Source organism: Microtus pennsylvanicus, chromosome 10, assembly GCF_037038515.1.
Source record: "Microtus pennsylvanicus isolate mMicPen1 chromosome 10, mMicPen1.hap1, whole genome shotgun sequence".
Classification (NCBI taxonomy): domain Eukaryota; kingdom Metazoa; phylum Chordata; class Mammalia; order Rodentia; family Cricetidae; genus Microtus; species Microtus pennsylvanicus.
Genome location: NC_134588.1, coordinates 34,882,545 through 34,897,440, shown reverse-complemented (window position 1 = coordinate 34,897,440; position 14,896 = coordinate 34,882,545).

Here is a 14,896-nt window from a genome sequence, read left to right as displayed (position 1 = left end):
AATACTTGTTGTGAACTAAATGAACATAACAGGTGTTTGGAGAACATTTCACCCAAACACAAGAGAGTATATGTTCTTCTCAGTAACTTACCGAATGTTCTTCAAAATTGACTACATACTTCTTCACAAAGCAAGTATCAATAGAAACAAGAAAATTGAAATAACTACTTGCATCCTATCAGACCCATGGATTAAACCTGGATTTTCACAATAGAAAACTTTCAAACTTATGGAAACTGAACAATTCACTACTAAATGGGCTACAGGGTCAAGGCAAAAATAAAAAAATTAAAGACTTCCTAGAATTCAATGAAAATGAATGCACAGCACACCCCAAATTATGGGACACAATAAAAGTAATGCTAAGAAGAAAGTTCATAGTACTCAGTGCCTACATAAAGAAATTTAAGAGATTCAATACTAGCAAATTAACAGCATGACTAAATGCTCTTAAACAAAAAGAAGCAAGGTTAGCCAAGAGGAGCAGACATCAGGAAATAAACTGAGGACTAAGATCTATAAAATAAAAACAAAGAGAAGAATACAAAGAATCAATGAAACAAAAAGTTGATTCTTTGAGAAAATCAACAAGATGAACAAACCCTTTTCCAAGCTAAAAGACAGAGGTGTGTGCAAATTAACAAAATCTAAAATCTAAAAGAATAGGTCATATATTAAAACTTATACTCCACAAAAATAGAAAATCTAGAAGAAGTCAACAATAATCTCCATAGATACCACTTACTGAAGTTATATCAAGATCAGATAAACAATTTAAATAGACTTCTAACCCCTAACAAAATAGAAGTTGTCATTGAAAGTTTCCTACCACAAAAAAGTAAGGTAGTTTTAGTTTAAGTTTCTACCAGCTTTTCAAAGAACTTACACCAATACTCCTCAAATTACTTCAAAAATAGAAATGGAAGGAACATTGACAAATTCAGTTATGAGTCCACAGTCACCCTGTTACCCAAACCACACAAAAATTCAACAGTGAAAGATAAGTACAGGCCAATTTCCTGTATGAACACAGATACAAAAATACTAACTAAAATACTTGTAAACTAAAAACAAGAATACATATGTTGTAGGAAAATGTTCTGAGTACACATGTTACTCATGTTAGTTTAATAAAGCACTGACTGACCAGTAGCTAGGCAAGAAGTATAGGTGGGGAAACCAGACTAAGAGAATTCTGGGAAGAGGAAACCCAGGGATGTAGTCATTAACCTGATGCAGAGGAAGCAAGATGAGGATACCTTACTGAGAGAAAGGACTAAGCCACATGGCTAAACATACCCAAGAATTATGGGTTAATTTAAGTTGTAAGAGCTAATTAAGGAAAATGTGGTATATTTACACAATGGAGTACTATACAGCAGAAGAAAATAACGACATATTGAATTTTGCAGGAAAATGGATGGAGCTAGAAAACATTATTTTGAGTGAGGTAGCCCAGTAACAGAAAGACAATTATTACATGTACTCACTCAAAAGTGGTTTTTAAACATAATGCAAAGAAAATCAGCCTACAAATCATGATCCCAGAGAATTTAGACAACAATGAGAACACTAAGAGAGACTTGCATATAGATATAAACTGCATGAGAAGTATTAAAAAACAAGATCTTTGAGTAAATTGGGAACATGGAGACTTTGATGGGAGGGTTGATAGGGTGTTGTTGGGGGTTTCTGTCCATCCCAATTCCCACAAACATTAAGTCCCAATGAAATCACACAGAGGTCTACATTAACTATAAACTGATTGGCCTACTAGCTCAGGCATCTTATTAATTCTTATAACCTATATTAGCCCATTATTCTAGTATATGTTAGCCAAATGGCTCAGTACCTTTTTCAGCAAGAAGTCACATCGTGCTTCTTCTATGTCTGGGTCAGCACTGGGTCTACTTCCCAGAATATTCCTGTTCTCCTTGACCCACTTCTACTTCCTGTCTGGTTGTCCCACCTATACTTCCTGCCTGGCTACTGGCCAATCAACATTTATTTAAAATATAATTGATAGAATACAGACCATGGTCCCACACCAAAACAGGCAGGGTAGAGAAAAGGAGGGAAGCAGAGTAAAATTTAGACCTTAATAAAAATCAATTAAAAGAAGGAAATTGAAGACAACACCAAAAAAAAGGAAGATCTCCCATACTCTTGGGTAGGTAGGATCAACATAATAAAAATGGGAATCCAAACAAAAGCAATCTATAGATTCAATGTGATCCCCATCAATATCCCAATACAATTCTTCACAGACCTTAAAGATGAATTGTATATGAAGAAACAAAAAACCCAGGACAGCCATAACAATCCTGTACAATAAAGGAGCTTCCAGAGGCATCACCATCCCTGATATCAAGCTCTTTTGTAGAACTACAGTAATGAAAATAGCTTTATGGTATTGGCATAAAAACAGAGAGGTTGACCAATGTAATGGAATCAAAGAAGCAGATATTAATCCACACACATATGAACACCTAAGTTTTGACAATGAAGCTGAAATTATACAGTGGAAAAAAGAAAGCCTCTTCAACAAATAATGCTGGCATAGCTGGATATCAACATGTAGAAGAATGAAAAGAGATCCATATCTATCGCCATGTACAAAACTCAAGTCCAAATGGATTAAAGATAACAGTATAAATCTGACTACACTTAACCTCATAGAAGAGAAAGTGGGAGGTATTCTTCAATGCATGGGCACAAAAGACCACTTCCTAAATATAACATCAGTAGCACAGACACTGAGAGCAACATTAAATAAATGGGACCTCCTGAAACTGAGAAGCTTCTGTAAAGCAAAGACCACAGTCACTAAGACAAAAGGCAAACTATTGAATGGGAAAAGACCTTTACAAACCCGACATCACACAAAGGACTGATCTCCAAAATACGTAAATAACAAGAAATTATTCATCAAAATTCCCAAAAAAAAACCAATTAAAAAGTGAGGTACATATCTAAACAGAAAGTTTAAAACAGAAGAATCTCAAATGGCTGAAAGACACTTAAAGAAATGTTCAACATCTTTAGCCATCGGGGAAATGCAAATCAAAACAACTCTGAGATACCATTTTACACCTATGATAATGGCTAAAATTAAAAACACCAATAATAACTTATGCTGTAGAGGATGCGGAGTAAAGGGAACACTCATCCATTGCTGGTGGGAATGCAAACTTGTACAACCACTTTGGAAATGAGTGTGGTAGTTTCTCAGAAAGTTGGGAGTCAACCTACCTCAGGATCCAGTAATATCCCTCTTGAAAATATAGTCGAAAGATGTTCAGTCATACTACAAAGACACTTGCTCAATTATGTTTATAGCAGCATTATTTGTAATAATCAGAACCTGGAAAGATCCTAGATGCTCCTCAACCAAAGAATGGATAAAGAAAATGTGGTACATTTACACATAGAGTGCTATTCCTTGGTAAAAAACAATGACATCTTGAATTTTGCATGTAAATGGATGAAACTAGAAAACACCAACCAGACCTCCAAGTATTGTATGTACCCAATCATAAGTGAATACTAGCTATAAACAAAAGATATTGAGCCTATATTTCATGATCCTAGAGAAGCTAAGTAATAAGCTGAACCCTAAGAAAAACATATATAAATCCACCTTGAATGTCGAAATAAATAAAATCACCTGAAAAAAATAGGAAAATAGGGGTGTGGGGGGAAGGGAGAATGGAAGGAGAAGAGATAGGAAAAGGGGGAGAGGCAAGAAGAACTTAAGGGAACAGGATAGTTGATATTGAGGAATGACAGAGACAAGAGCAAGGAAAGAGATATTTTTTTAATTTTTTTATTGATAAAAGGAGGATAAAGAAAAGAAAAAAAAACAAATTTCCACCTCCTCCCACCAGCCTCCCATTTCCCTCCCCCTCCTCCCACTCTTCTCCCCCTCCTTCCACCCCTCTCCCCTTCCCTCCACTCCTCTCCCCCTCCCTTTCCAGTCCAAAGAGCTGTCAGGGTTCCCTGCCCTGTGGTAAGTCCTAGGTCCTCCCCCCTCCATCCATATCTAGGAAGGTGAACATCCAGACTGGCTAGGCTCCCACCAAGCCAGCACATTGCGTAGGATCAAAACCGCGTGCCAATGTCCTTGGCGTCTCATCAGCCCTCATTGTTTGCCATGTTCCGAGAGTCCAGTTTTATCCCATGCTTTTTCTGGTAACAGTCCAGCTGGCCTTGGTGAGCTCCCAGTAGATCATCTCCACTGTCTCAGTGGGTGGGTGCACTCCTCGTGGTCGACATCTTTGCTCATGTTCTCACTCTTTCTGCTCCTCATTGGGACCTTGGGAGCTCAGTCCAGTGCTCCAGTGTGGGTCTCTGTCTCTATCTCCATCCATCGCCAGATGCAAGTTCTAGGATGATATGCAATATATTCGTCAGTATTGCTCTAGGGTAGGGTCATTTCAGGTTCCCTATCCTCAGCTGCCCAGGGAACTAACTGGGGACCTCAGCTTGGGCACCTGGGAGCCCCTCTAGGGTCAAGTCTCCTGCCCACCCTAAAGTGGGTCCCTTAACTAAGAATTGTGGTTCCGTGCTCCCCTATCCAACCTTCCTTTATCCCGATCCTCCTGTTTCCCCAAGTCCCCCCTCCTTCCCTTCTACCTTTTCTCTCCCCATCTCCCCTAACCCCCATCCCACCCCACCCCCAAGATCCCACTTTTCTCCCAGGCAATTTTGTCTACTTCCCTTAGCCAAGAGGATAACTATATGTTTTTCCTTGGGTTCACCTTCTTACTTAGCTTCTTTAGATTCGCCTATTGTAGACTCCGTGAGCCCTATTTATGGCTAGAAACCAATTATGAGTGAGTACATCCCATGTTCATCTTTTTGGGTCTGGGATACCTCACTCAGGATAGTGTTTTCTATTTCCATCCATTTGCATGCAAAATTCGAGAAGTCATTGTTTTTTACCGCAGCGTAGTACTCTAGTGTGTATATATTCCATACTTTCTTCATCCATTCTTCCATTGAAGGGCATCTAGGTTGTTTCCAGGTTCTGGCTATAACAAATAATACTGCTATGAACATAGTTGAACAAATGCTTTTGACAGGTGATAGAACATCTCTTGGGTAAATTCCCAAGAAAAAACCATATGATCATTTCATTAGATGCTGAAAAAGCATTTGACAAAATTCAACATCCATTTATGTTAAAAGTCTTGGAGAGATTAGGGATACAAGGGTCATACCTAAATATAATAAAAGCTATATACAGCAAGCCGACAGCTAACATCAAATTAAATGGAGAGAAACTCAAAGCCATCCCGCGTAACTCCGAAACAGGACAAGGCTGCCCACTTTCGCCATACCTCTTCAATATAGTGCTGGAAGTTCTAGCAATAGCAATAAGACAGCATAATGGGATCAAGGGGATTCGAATTGGAAAGGAAGAAGTTAAACTTTCGTTATTCGCAGATGATATGATAGTGTACATAAGCGACCCCCAAAATTCCACCAAAGAACTTTTACAGCTGATAAACAGCTTTAGTAATGTGGCAGGATACAAGGTCAACTCCAAAAAATCAGTCGCCCTCCTATACTCAAAGGATATGGAAGCAGAGAGGGAAATCAGAGAAGCTTCTCCATTCATGATAGCCACAAACAGCATAAAATATCTTGGGGTAAATCTAACCACGGAAGTGAAAGATCTATTTGACAAGAACTTTAAGGCATTGAAGAAAGAAATTAAAGAGGATACAAAAAAATGGATGGACATCCCTTGCTCTTGGATTGGGAGGATCAACATAGTAAAAATGGCAATTCTACCAAAGGCAATTTATAGATTCAATGCAATCCCCATCAAGATCCCATCAAAATTCTACACAGATCTGGAGAGGACAATAATCAACTTTATATGGAAAAACAAAAAACCCAGGATAGCCAAAACAATCCTATACAATAAAGGATCTTCTGGAGGCATTATCATCATTGACTTCAAACTCTATTACCGAGCTACAGTAATGAAAACAGGGTGGTACTGGCATAAAAACAGAGAAGTCGACCAATGGAATCGTATAGAAGACCCGGACTTTATCCCACAAACCTATGAACACCTCATTTTCGATAAAGGAGCTAAAAGTATACATTGGAAGAAAGAAAGCATCTTCAACAAATGGTGCTGGCACAACTGGATATCAACCTGTAGAAGAATGAAAATAGACCCATATCTATCACCGTGCACAAAACTCAAGTCCAAATGGATTAAAGACCTCAATATCAGCCCGAAAACACTGAACCTGATAGAAGAGAAAATGGGAAATACCCTACAACAGATGGGCACAGGTGATCGCTTCTTAGGTATAACCCCAGAAGCACAGACATTAAGGGCAACATTGAATAAATGGGACCTACTAAAACTGAGAAGCTTCTGTAAAGCAAAGGACACTGTCACTAAGACACAAAGGCAACCTACTGACTGGGAGAAGATCTTCACCAACCCCACAACAGACAAAGGTCTGATCTCCAAAATATATAGAGAACTCAAGAAACTAGACTTTAAAATGCTAATTAACCCAATTAAAAAATGGGGCGCTGAACTGAACAGAGAATTCTCAACAGAAGAAGTTCAAATGGCCAAAAGACACTTAAGGTCATGCTCAACCTCCTTAGCGATCAGGGAAATGCAAATCAAAACAACTTTGAGATATCATCTTACACCTGTAAGATTGGCTAAAGTCAAAAACACCAAGGATAGCCTTTGCTGGAGAGGCTGTGGGGGAAGGGGTACCCTCATCCATTGCTGGTGGGAATGCAATCTTGTGCAACCACTGTGGAAGTCAGTGTTTCGGTTTCTCAGGAAATTCGGGATCAACCTACCCCTGGACCCAGGAAAGAGATATCTTGACCGAGGGAGCTATTATGGGGTTAAGAAGAAACCTGACTCTAGAGAAATTCCCAGGAATCCACGAGGATGACACCAGTAAGGCCCTAAGAAATAGAGGAGAGGAGACCCATTTTTATTTGCCCTGTAGTCAGACTGATGAATATCTTAAATATCACCTTCATCCAGCAACTGATGGAAACAGAGGTTGAGACACATTGGAGCCCTGGACTGAGCTCCCAAAGTCCAGTTGAAGAGTGGGAGGAAAGAGAGTATGAGCAAAGAGGTCAAGACCATGATGGATTCACCCACTGAAACACAGTCTACCTGAGCTAATGGGAGTTAGCCAATACCAGACAAACTGGGAAAAAAGAAGCAGAGAACCAAACAAGTCCCTGTGAATGTAGCTGGGAGTTGCATGGTAAGGGCAGACTTTGGGGCCACTGGCAGTGGCACCCATTTTTTTCTTTATTGCTTGTACTTGTAATTATGTGTTGGTACACTACTGAGAATGTAACACAGACAAGATCACATCAAAGGAAATAGAGACTACAGGACAAGAAAAAGGAAAAGGTCTGTAACACCGGCTCTGGAAAGATATACATATGAAATGAAGTGGAACATTTGAATAAACTATAGGTGAGAAATTTTGAGAATAAATGAAGATGATACAGGAAACACAGAATGTGACAGGATGCACGCAAAAGTACACATCCTACCTACCACACAATAATATTGAAGGATACAACAAAAAGAAGCTGTCAACATAAGCAGAACCAATCAAAACTCAATGAACATCAGTGCTAGAAATGAATAATGCTAAAATAGGTGCAAAGTAACATATAATTAAAAATATAACAATAAAGTCTGAACAATAACAGAAATAAGGATAGTAGAAAACAAGCTAAACAAGACTTTTAATAAAACTTAAAAGCAATTGCTCTAAAATTACCAGCAAATATATATGCCTCTGGTAAGATTAATCAGAAACAGAAAATAGATGTATTAAGAATAAATAACGAGGCTGTTATAAATGGAGTCAAGGTGATACATTTGAAGTTGTATCTTATAATTAAATCTTAGTAAAATATGGAAGTTGGTACATTTAAAATTGATTTAAAATAACAAAACACAAAATTGAAAGTCATAAATACAAAAGATATGGATCCCATCTTGAGTTAAAAAAGCTACAGAGAAACCTTGTCTCGAAAAACCCAAAAAAAAAATCACAAACATCATGAGAAAGATTATGAACACTCCTTATTCCAAAGCATGGACTATTATACTTTGTTTGGACTCAGGCCAGTATTCAGGAAGAGGAGACCAGAACTGGATGGTGGATGTGGTACTGGGTCCAGAAAAGAGTAAATAAGCCTTTTCTCTAGTTCCTGACACACTTAAAAATTCACACATGACTACAAAATCCATGCAAACAAACACATATATCATTTCAAGAACTTGCAGAAGACTTAATAATAGCATATTGTGATTCAAATTCTGCAAGTGACATGCTTAGGTGAAATCTTTAATACCCAGAAATGCTGACATAGGAAAGGCCTCCTTCCTTCACAAACTGAATTGATATAGCTTGTCCCAGTGTTTGCTAAATGGGGAAGGAAATAAGGGAGTTTTTGTTTTGTTTCCTTCCTTTTTTATTTTAAAAAATTTTATGTATTATATTCTGATAACTCAGCTCCCCTTACTCCTCCCATATTCTCCCCACCTTCCACCCACCCAACTGCCTGAGGTTTCTTTCTCTCTTTCTTTAGAAAACAAAGAGTCCAACAAACAGAATATTAAACACACACATAATATATAAAAACACAAAAGCAGAAACCATAATATACAACAAAAAGCAAAAGGTGGGTAAGACAAAGTATGCTCAAACAAAGGAATATGACCCAAAACATCTATAAAAACACCGATGAATTAATTTTGTATTGGTCATCTGGAGCAGATCATAGGCCTACCCTTACATGTGGTTAATATACTCAATGGTTCTCCATTACAGAAAATAAGTGGGTGTCAATTACAAATAGCCTCTTAAGGAAAGAAGCCCAAAAAGAAAGGAAACAAACAAAAATGCTGTGTTGTAGACACATAGGAATCATATACATATAAATTCACAGGTGGCAGAACATGCAGGGTCTGCACAACTTCAAGCCAGATGAGATTCCAATGCTAAAAGGAAGAAGTAAGTCTTTTTTTATTTTTTTTATTTCATTTTATTAAAGATTACTGTCTCTTCCCCGCCACCCCCTCCCATTCCCCTCCCCCTCCCCTGGTAAAGTTCCCATCCCTCAACAGCCCAAAGAGCAATCAGGGTTCCCTGCCTTGTGGGGAGTCCAAGGACCTCCCACTTCCTTCCAGGTCTAGTAAGGTGAACATCCAAACAGCCTAGGCTCCCACAAAGCCAGTACGTGCAGTAGGATCAAAACCCAGTGCCAAGGAGACAGAGACCCACATTGGAGCACCGGACTGAAATCTCAAGGTCCAAATCAGGAGCAGAAGGAGAGAGAGCACGAGCAAGGAACTCAGGACCGCGAGGGGTGCACCCACACACTGAGACAATGGGGATGTTCTATCGGGAACCCACTAAGGCCAGCTGGCCTGGGTCTGAAAAAGCCTGGGATAAAACCGGACTCGCTGAACATAGCGGACAATGAGAACTACTGAGAACTCAAGAACTCATAGAGAGCTGCCTGCCTCTGCGTCCCAAATGTTGGGATTAAAAGTTTGTGCCACCACATTCAACTACTCTCTCTCTTTTTTTTATTTTCAGTACTTTATTTTTTTTCTTTTATCTCCCAACCCTACATATATTTTTAAAAACACTGTAAACCACTTAGAGATTTTTTTCATCTGAATCTATCTTTACTGTATACCTCTCTTTTTCTGACCACATGAGACTTTAATTTGCTAAGCGATATGGCTAGGATTAAAGCTGTGGCTTTGATGGCTGACTCCAGCCCATTCTTTAGCTTTCTGTGAGTCTAGACCCATGGCAGAGGTACTGGCCACAGCTTTAATCCTAGATTCAGATGAAGAAAATAGAATAGTGACTAAGACAGAAACTGGTACAGAAGCTGGGTGAGGTATTGCTGACACACCTGACCATGCTGCTTGCTGGAGGAATTCAGAAAACTTTTATATTTTTCACTAGAAAAGCAATTGAATGCTTTAAATTGGGCTTAATGACCATACAAGTAAGAACATGGAAGAAAGTGGCGCTGAGAACAGTGTAGATTATGACAGCTTGTTTCAAGAGGTTTCAGAGAAGATGAATATTTGTAAAGGGCCTAGAGAGCATTCTTCTGATATTTTGGAAAAGAACATTGCTGATTTCTTCTCTTGTCGAGAAAATCTTTGAGGATACATCAAATACTTTTGGAGACTTCAAGACACCCTAGTATTGACTCGGTAGTGTAGTTATTAGTGTCCATGATTATGCAGATCTATAATGTAGAGGAATAAGTTTAGCAAGAAAAAAATTCAAAATATAGAGTTTGAGGAAAAGGAGAGCACCAGGAAGTATAATGGAGCAAGTCAATTGCTCAAGGAGATAAAAAGTTTAAAGAAAATCCTGATGTTAAATCAAATGTAGGGAGTGGTAACCTCACGACAATACCCACCCATCTAAGTTTCCAACTTGTGGAAAGGAATAAAGGAAAGCAGTGAGGAAAAAAACGTGAAAAAATAGAAAGCTAGTGCAAATATAACAGATCAAGACCAAGTTCTACCACCAGAAAGCAGCAGAATTTGTCAGCTTTGACATCATTGTTCTGGCTTTACAGACAAGAAAACAAGAAACAAGGGATCTTCCTCTGTATCTAACAGCTGCTGAGGCCAGGTGTTTGCTAGTGGTATCCCAGCATGGAAGCCTGTTGAGGTTTATAATAAATTAGTCCTACACAAGCCCAAAATGTAGCATAATAAATGTTTATTTATTTAGTTGTAGACTCACAGAAAAAGCAGTGATCAGAAGTCTTCTGCATGAGCAGAGACCTGGGACTGAATCTAGCAGCCAAGGAACTCACACATGCCCCTATGTCTGCACATAAACCGGAGACCATGCCCAAAGTAGGCCAGCAATCCAAAGGCCATTGGCTGAAGGGGTTCGCACAGTACCTTCCCATTTTGTCTAAATAGTAAAGTTCTAAACCCAATACAAAACTATATACAATAAGAAATAAATCAAGTACAAAAATTTGAATTAAAACTACCATAGACAATATCAAGCAAAACATATATGCTAAATATTTCAATAGTTATCCTATGCTAAGGAATCTAAGTTTTATATTAGAAATGTCATGGCTAGTCATGAGAGGAAAGTAATTATGATTATCTAAACTTCAACCCCATCAAAGACCTGAGAAGGGAAATAATATTACTTGCGTCAACAGGAAGCACAATCAAGTGATTTCTAAAAGGTGCGAGAAATGAGAGAGGCAACTGTCTAGCTGGACAATCACCCAAAGTCTCATTAGCAACATCGAGGCAACCTTAGGGCCTAGAGTAACTGACAGACCATTTTCAGAGGCAGGAAAAATTTTCAAAACTTCTTTACCCTGTCTTGGCATGGTTGGCAGTCTTTTTGTTGGTATCCTGCTTGTCCAGTCTGGACACCAGTCATGTTGTCAGTGGTTGAGGCAGGGGCAGTTCTTTGCCCAAAGGCCAGTTTTTCAATAAGAAAACAAGCTCCAAGTGGAGTGAGTGTCTTCAGTGCCCAACATCCTCTCAAAAATAGATCTGTGCTGCCAGAAACAATCATGTCTCACGTCAACAGATCCTAAGTTATTTAAATACCATATTCTACAGTTTTTTTAGGTGGTTGAAAATTACCTATCTATGTGAAATACAATCTCTATGAATCTAAGGAACCTGATTAGTCTAATTATAAATGTGACAAACATGGATGCCTATTAATCTATAATTCTTAATACCTATAACACTTAAAAACTAGGGGTTCATATTAAAATATTAAAAAATATTTAAACAAATATGCAGCAAATAAGGACAATGACCTCCAAATATAAGCAACATGAAAGCATCTTGATCAGAGGTAGTAATGTATAGTACAATATGATAAATATACCCTGTAAGAGCCCGCTCCTACAAAGTCAGCTAGGGTTCCTGGATAGGAGACCCTCAAGGCCAAAGAAAAGTCAGATGAAAAAAAAAACAGAAGACAGGATAGAATCAGGAGGTCTGTCTGGTCGTGCCGAAGCAGTCAAACATCCCAGAGTTTATTTCAGAACTTGCTTATATACAAAAGCAGAACAAAGCACAGCACAGATAGTAAGTATCTAACCACCAAAACCATTGCTGTCCTTGAGTAAGCATCTTTCTCTCCAACTTGTGTTTGCTGTTTGGAAGCAGCCTTACTTTCTATTTTGATATTCCTCAAGTTTGATATCAGCAGTACCCTTTCTATTAGTTAGAGAATTCTTTTCTCCTGGGCTAAATCAGAAGATTCTCATAGCCCTCAAGGTTATTGAAAAAAGCAGATCAGGCAATCTTGAACTCAATGACTTAAGTCAGAAATTACTCCAGACGGAAACTGAGTCACACATGGGATCCCACAATTCTCCCTTTTTATTATATTTTTAAGGACCTCTTAGAGTCCCTCAGAAAACTGCATCTGCCTTGGGAATTCCTTACTGCACTCTAGTCTTACCCATCATGGGAAAATGGATCTTATATTTCCATCTCGTATTTTAGCTTGAAAAGAGGCAAAGAAAACCTACCCGTCTCTGACTGCAAGTCTCTGGTGTCAAGTTTTTAGGGAAGTGTGCTGCGTTTTACTCCATGAAGTTCTGAGCTCACTTTACACAGTGAGTTCATAATCAGCTTGAAACTAGAGGTAAACAAACTATGTCCAAAATAACCTAAGATCCAACAGCTGCTTACTTCACTAAGAAGTGAAGTAAATGCTGACCATGATGGAACAGACTTTTTAAATTGTTCCAGAATATCCTCAACTGCTTTTGATTCATCAAAATCTATTTTAGCCTTTTTCAAATCCAAAATCTCTTGATGTAATTTAGCAAAATCTAAGGATTCATTAGAATCATGCCGAATTCCCAACCAATAATACTTTCATTATACATAGAAAATATAACACAAATCCTTTCAAAATTAGCAGGACATTTCAACATTCTTAGATAATTAACAAAACCCACATTTTGAATAGACTGAGACAAAGCCACTGAAGCAACTGCAGTAGTAGTAAGCATAACAACAAGAGTTGTAATCCCTGCTACAGCTAATCCAAAAGCACGTTTCTGTCTACCTAAAATTTTCTTAATTTCTTCAATTATTTGTAACCCTTTGTCATCACACAATGGATTATTTACATGCACTGGTAACATTACAAAAGAAAGTTATTTTAACACCAGTACACAGATAGAATCATCCACTTGAGAAATACAATTAGTCAAAATACGTTTTTAAAACACACTGTGACCATTTAAGAGTCTTATTTTTGTCTGAATCTGTCTTTATTGCGTATTTGTAATCATTTTCTGACCAGGAGCAACTTTTAAAAAAAATACTAAGTGGGCATAGTTAGAACCAACTCCTCAGCCCTGTCTGATCATCACTCCACCCAGTCCAACAAGGCTGAAGCATTTTCACCACCCCAGTTCCAGGAACATAGTAAGTCCATGTCACCATTAAGCAACTAGTAGCATGCTGTTCACAAACCCCATTTAAGTGCAGCACCTCCCAAAAGAGCCAGAGGGCATACCTTGTTTGAGGACATGTGTCACTAATAAAGGGCTTCGAAGTTTCAGAAGCCCATGTCAGGCCTAGTGTTTCTCTCTTCCTCTTGCCTGTTTATCTAGATATAGAACTCTCAGCTATTTCTCTTCCAGCATGTCTTTGTTTGTTCTCTGCCAAGATGATAATAGACTAAACTTCTGAAACTGATAAGTAGGATCCAATTAAATACTTTCTTTTATAAGAACTGTGTGGTCATGGTACCTCTTCACAGCAATAGAACAGTGACAGCAAGAAAGGCATTTTTAGTTAAAGCACCTTCATATTTCACTTCTGGCTGCCATTGTCTCATGGTCATCTCCTAATACAAAATGCATCCATTCCAACCTCAAGAGTCCTGATAATTCTACCCATTCCAAATACATAAATATTTCAAAATCCAGAGTCTTTTCTGGACCTCATGGCAATTTCTTAGCTGAAAGCCTCTACAAGATAAAATGACATCAGAAAAAAAAACAGTTTTTATATACAGACTCTCAATATTTTTTATAAATAAAAGTGAACAATTTTACAGTGTGGTATATGTATAGGGTAGACTGGGAGTTACTGGATAGTGAGAGTGTCAGGCTTTATAGAGTTTTAGCAGTCATAGCACTTAGAGCTGCCTGGAAAAATATTCAACCAATCTGTAGGCAAAGGGATTTTCCTTCTAATCCTTAGATTGTCCTGTGATTTTCAGCAGAGTCTTGTAACCACCAAAGGGAGGGTAAACTGAGTCACAGGTTACCTTTAAAATTAGGGTTGCCTTTGATTAATACATTATAAAAATTCTTTATAGAATCTCCAGGGTTCTCTTCCATCCATGTGTTCAAGGATTTGACTAAATATCCAGCATCATACTAAGAGGAAAGCAGTGACTTTAGAAACTATGAGAAGTGGTAGATAGGCATTCTGAGGCCAGGTTCAGATACTGTCTCCATGCAGTAGCCTATCTACAGTCAGTTTTGATGATTTCTAAATGTGATTTCTAAATATGATGCTTTACTAAATGGGATTTCTGTATAAACTGACAACATGACCACTCAAAAGCAACAAGTATACAGAAAGACTTTCCACACCATTTCCCCCTTTCTGTTTAAATAAAAGGAAGGTTTTAAATTTAACATAGTATAACCACTTATAACAAAACAGGTATCAAGCAAGAATGACAATTACAACATTTATATCTACTTTCTCTTTTATCATAACAAAGGGAAACTATAATTATATCTATTCTTCAACTCCATCAAAGACTCCAGAAGAATATAATATTACCTAAGTTAA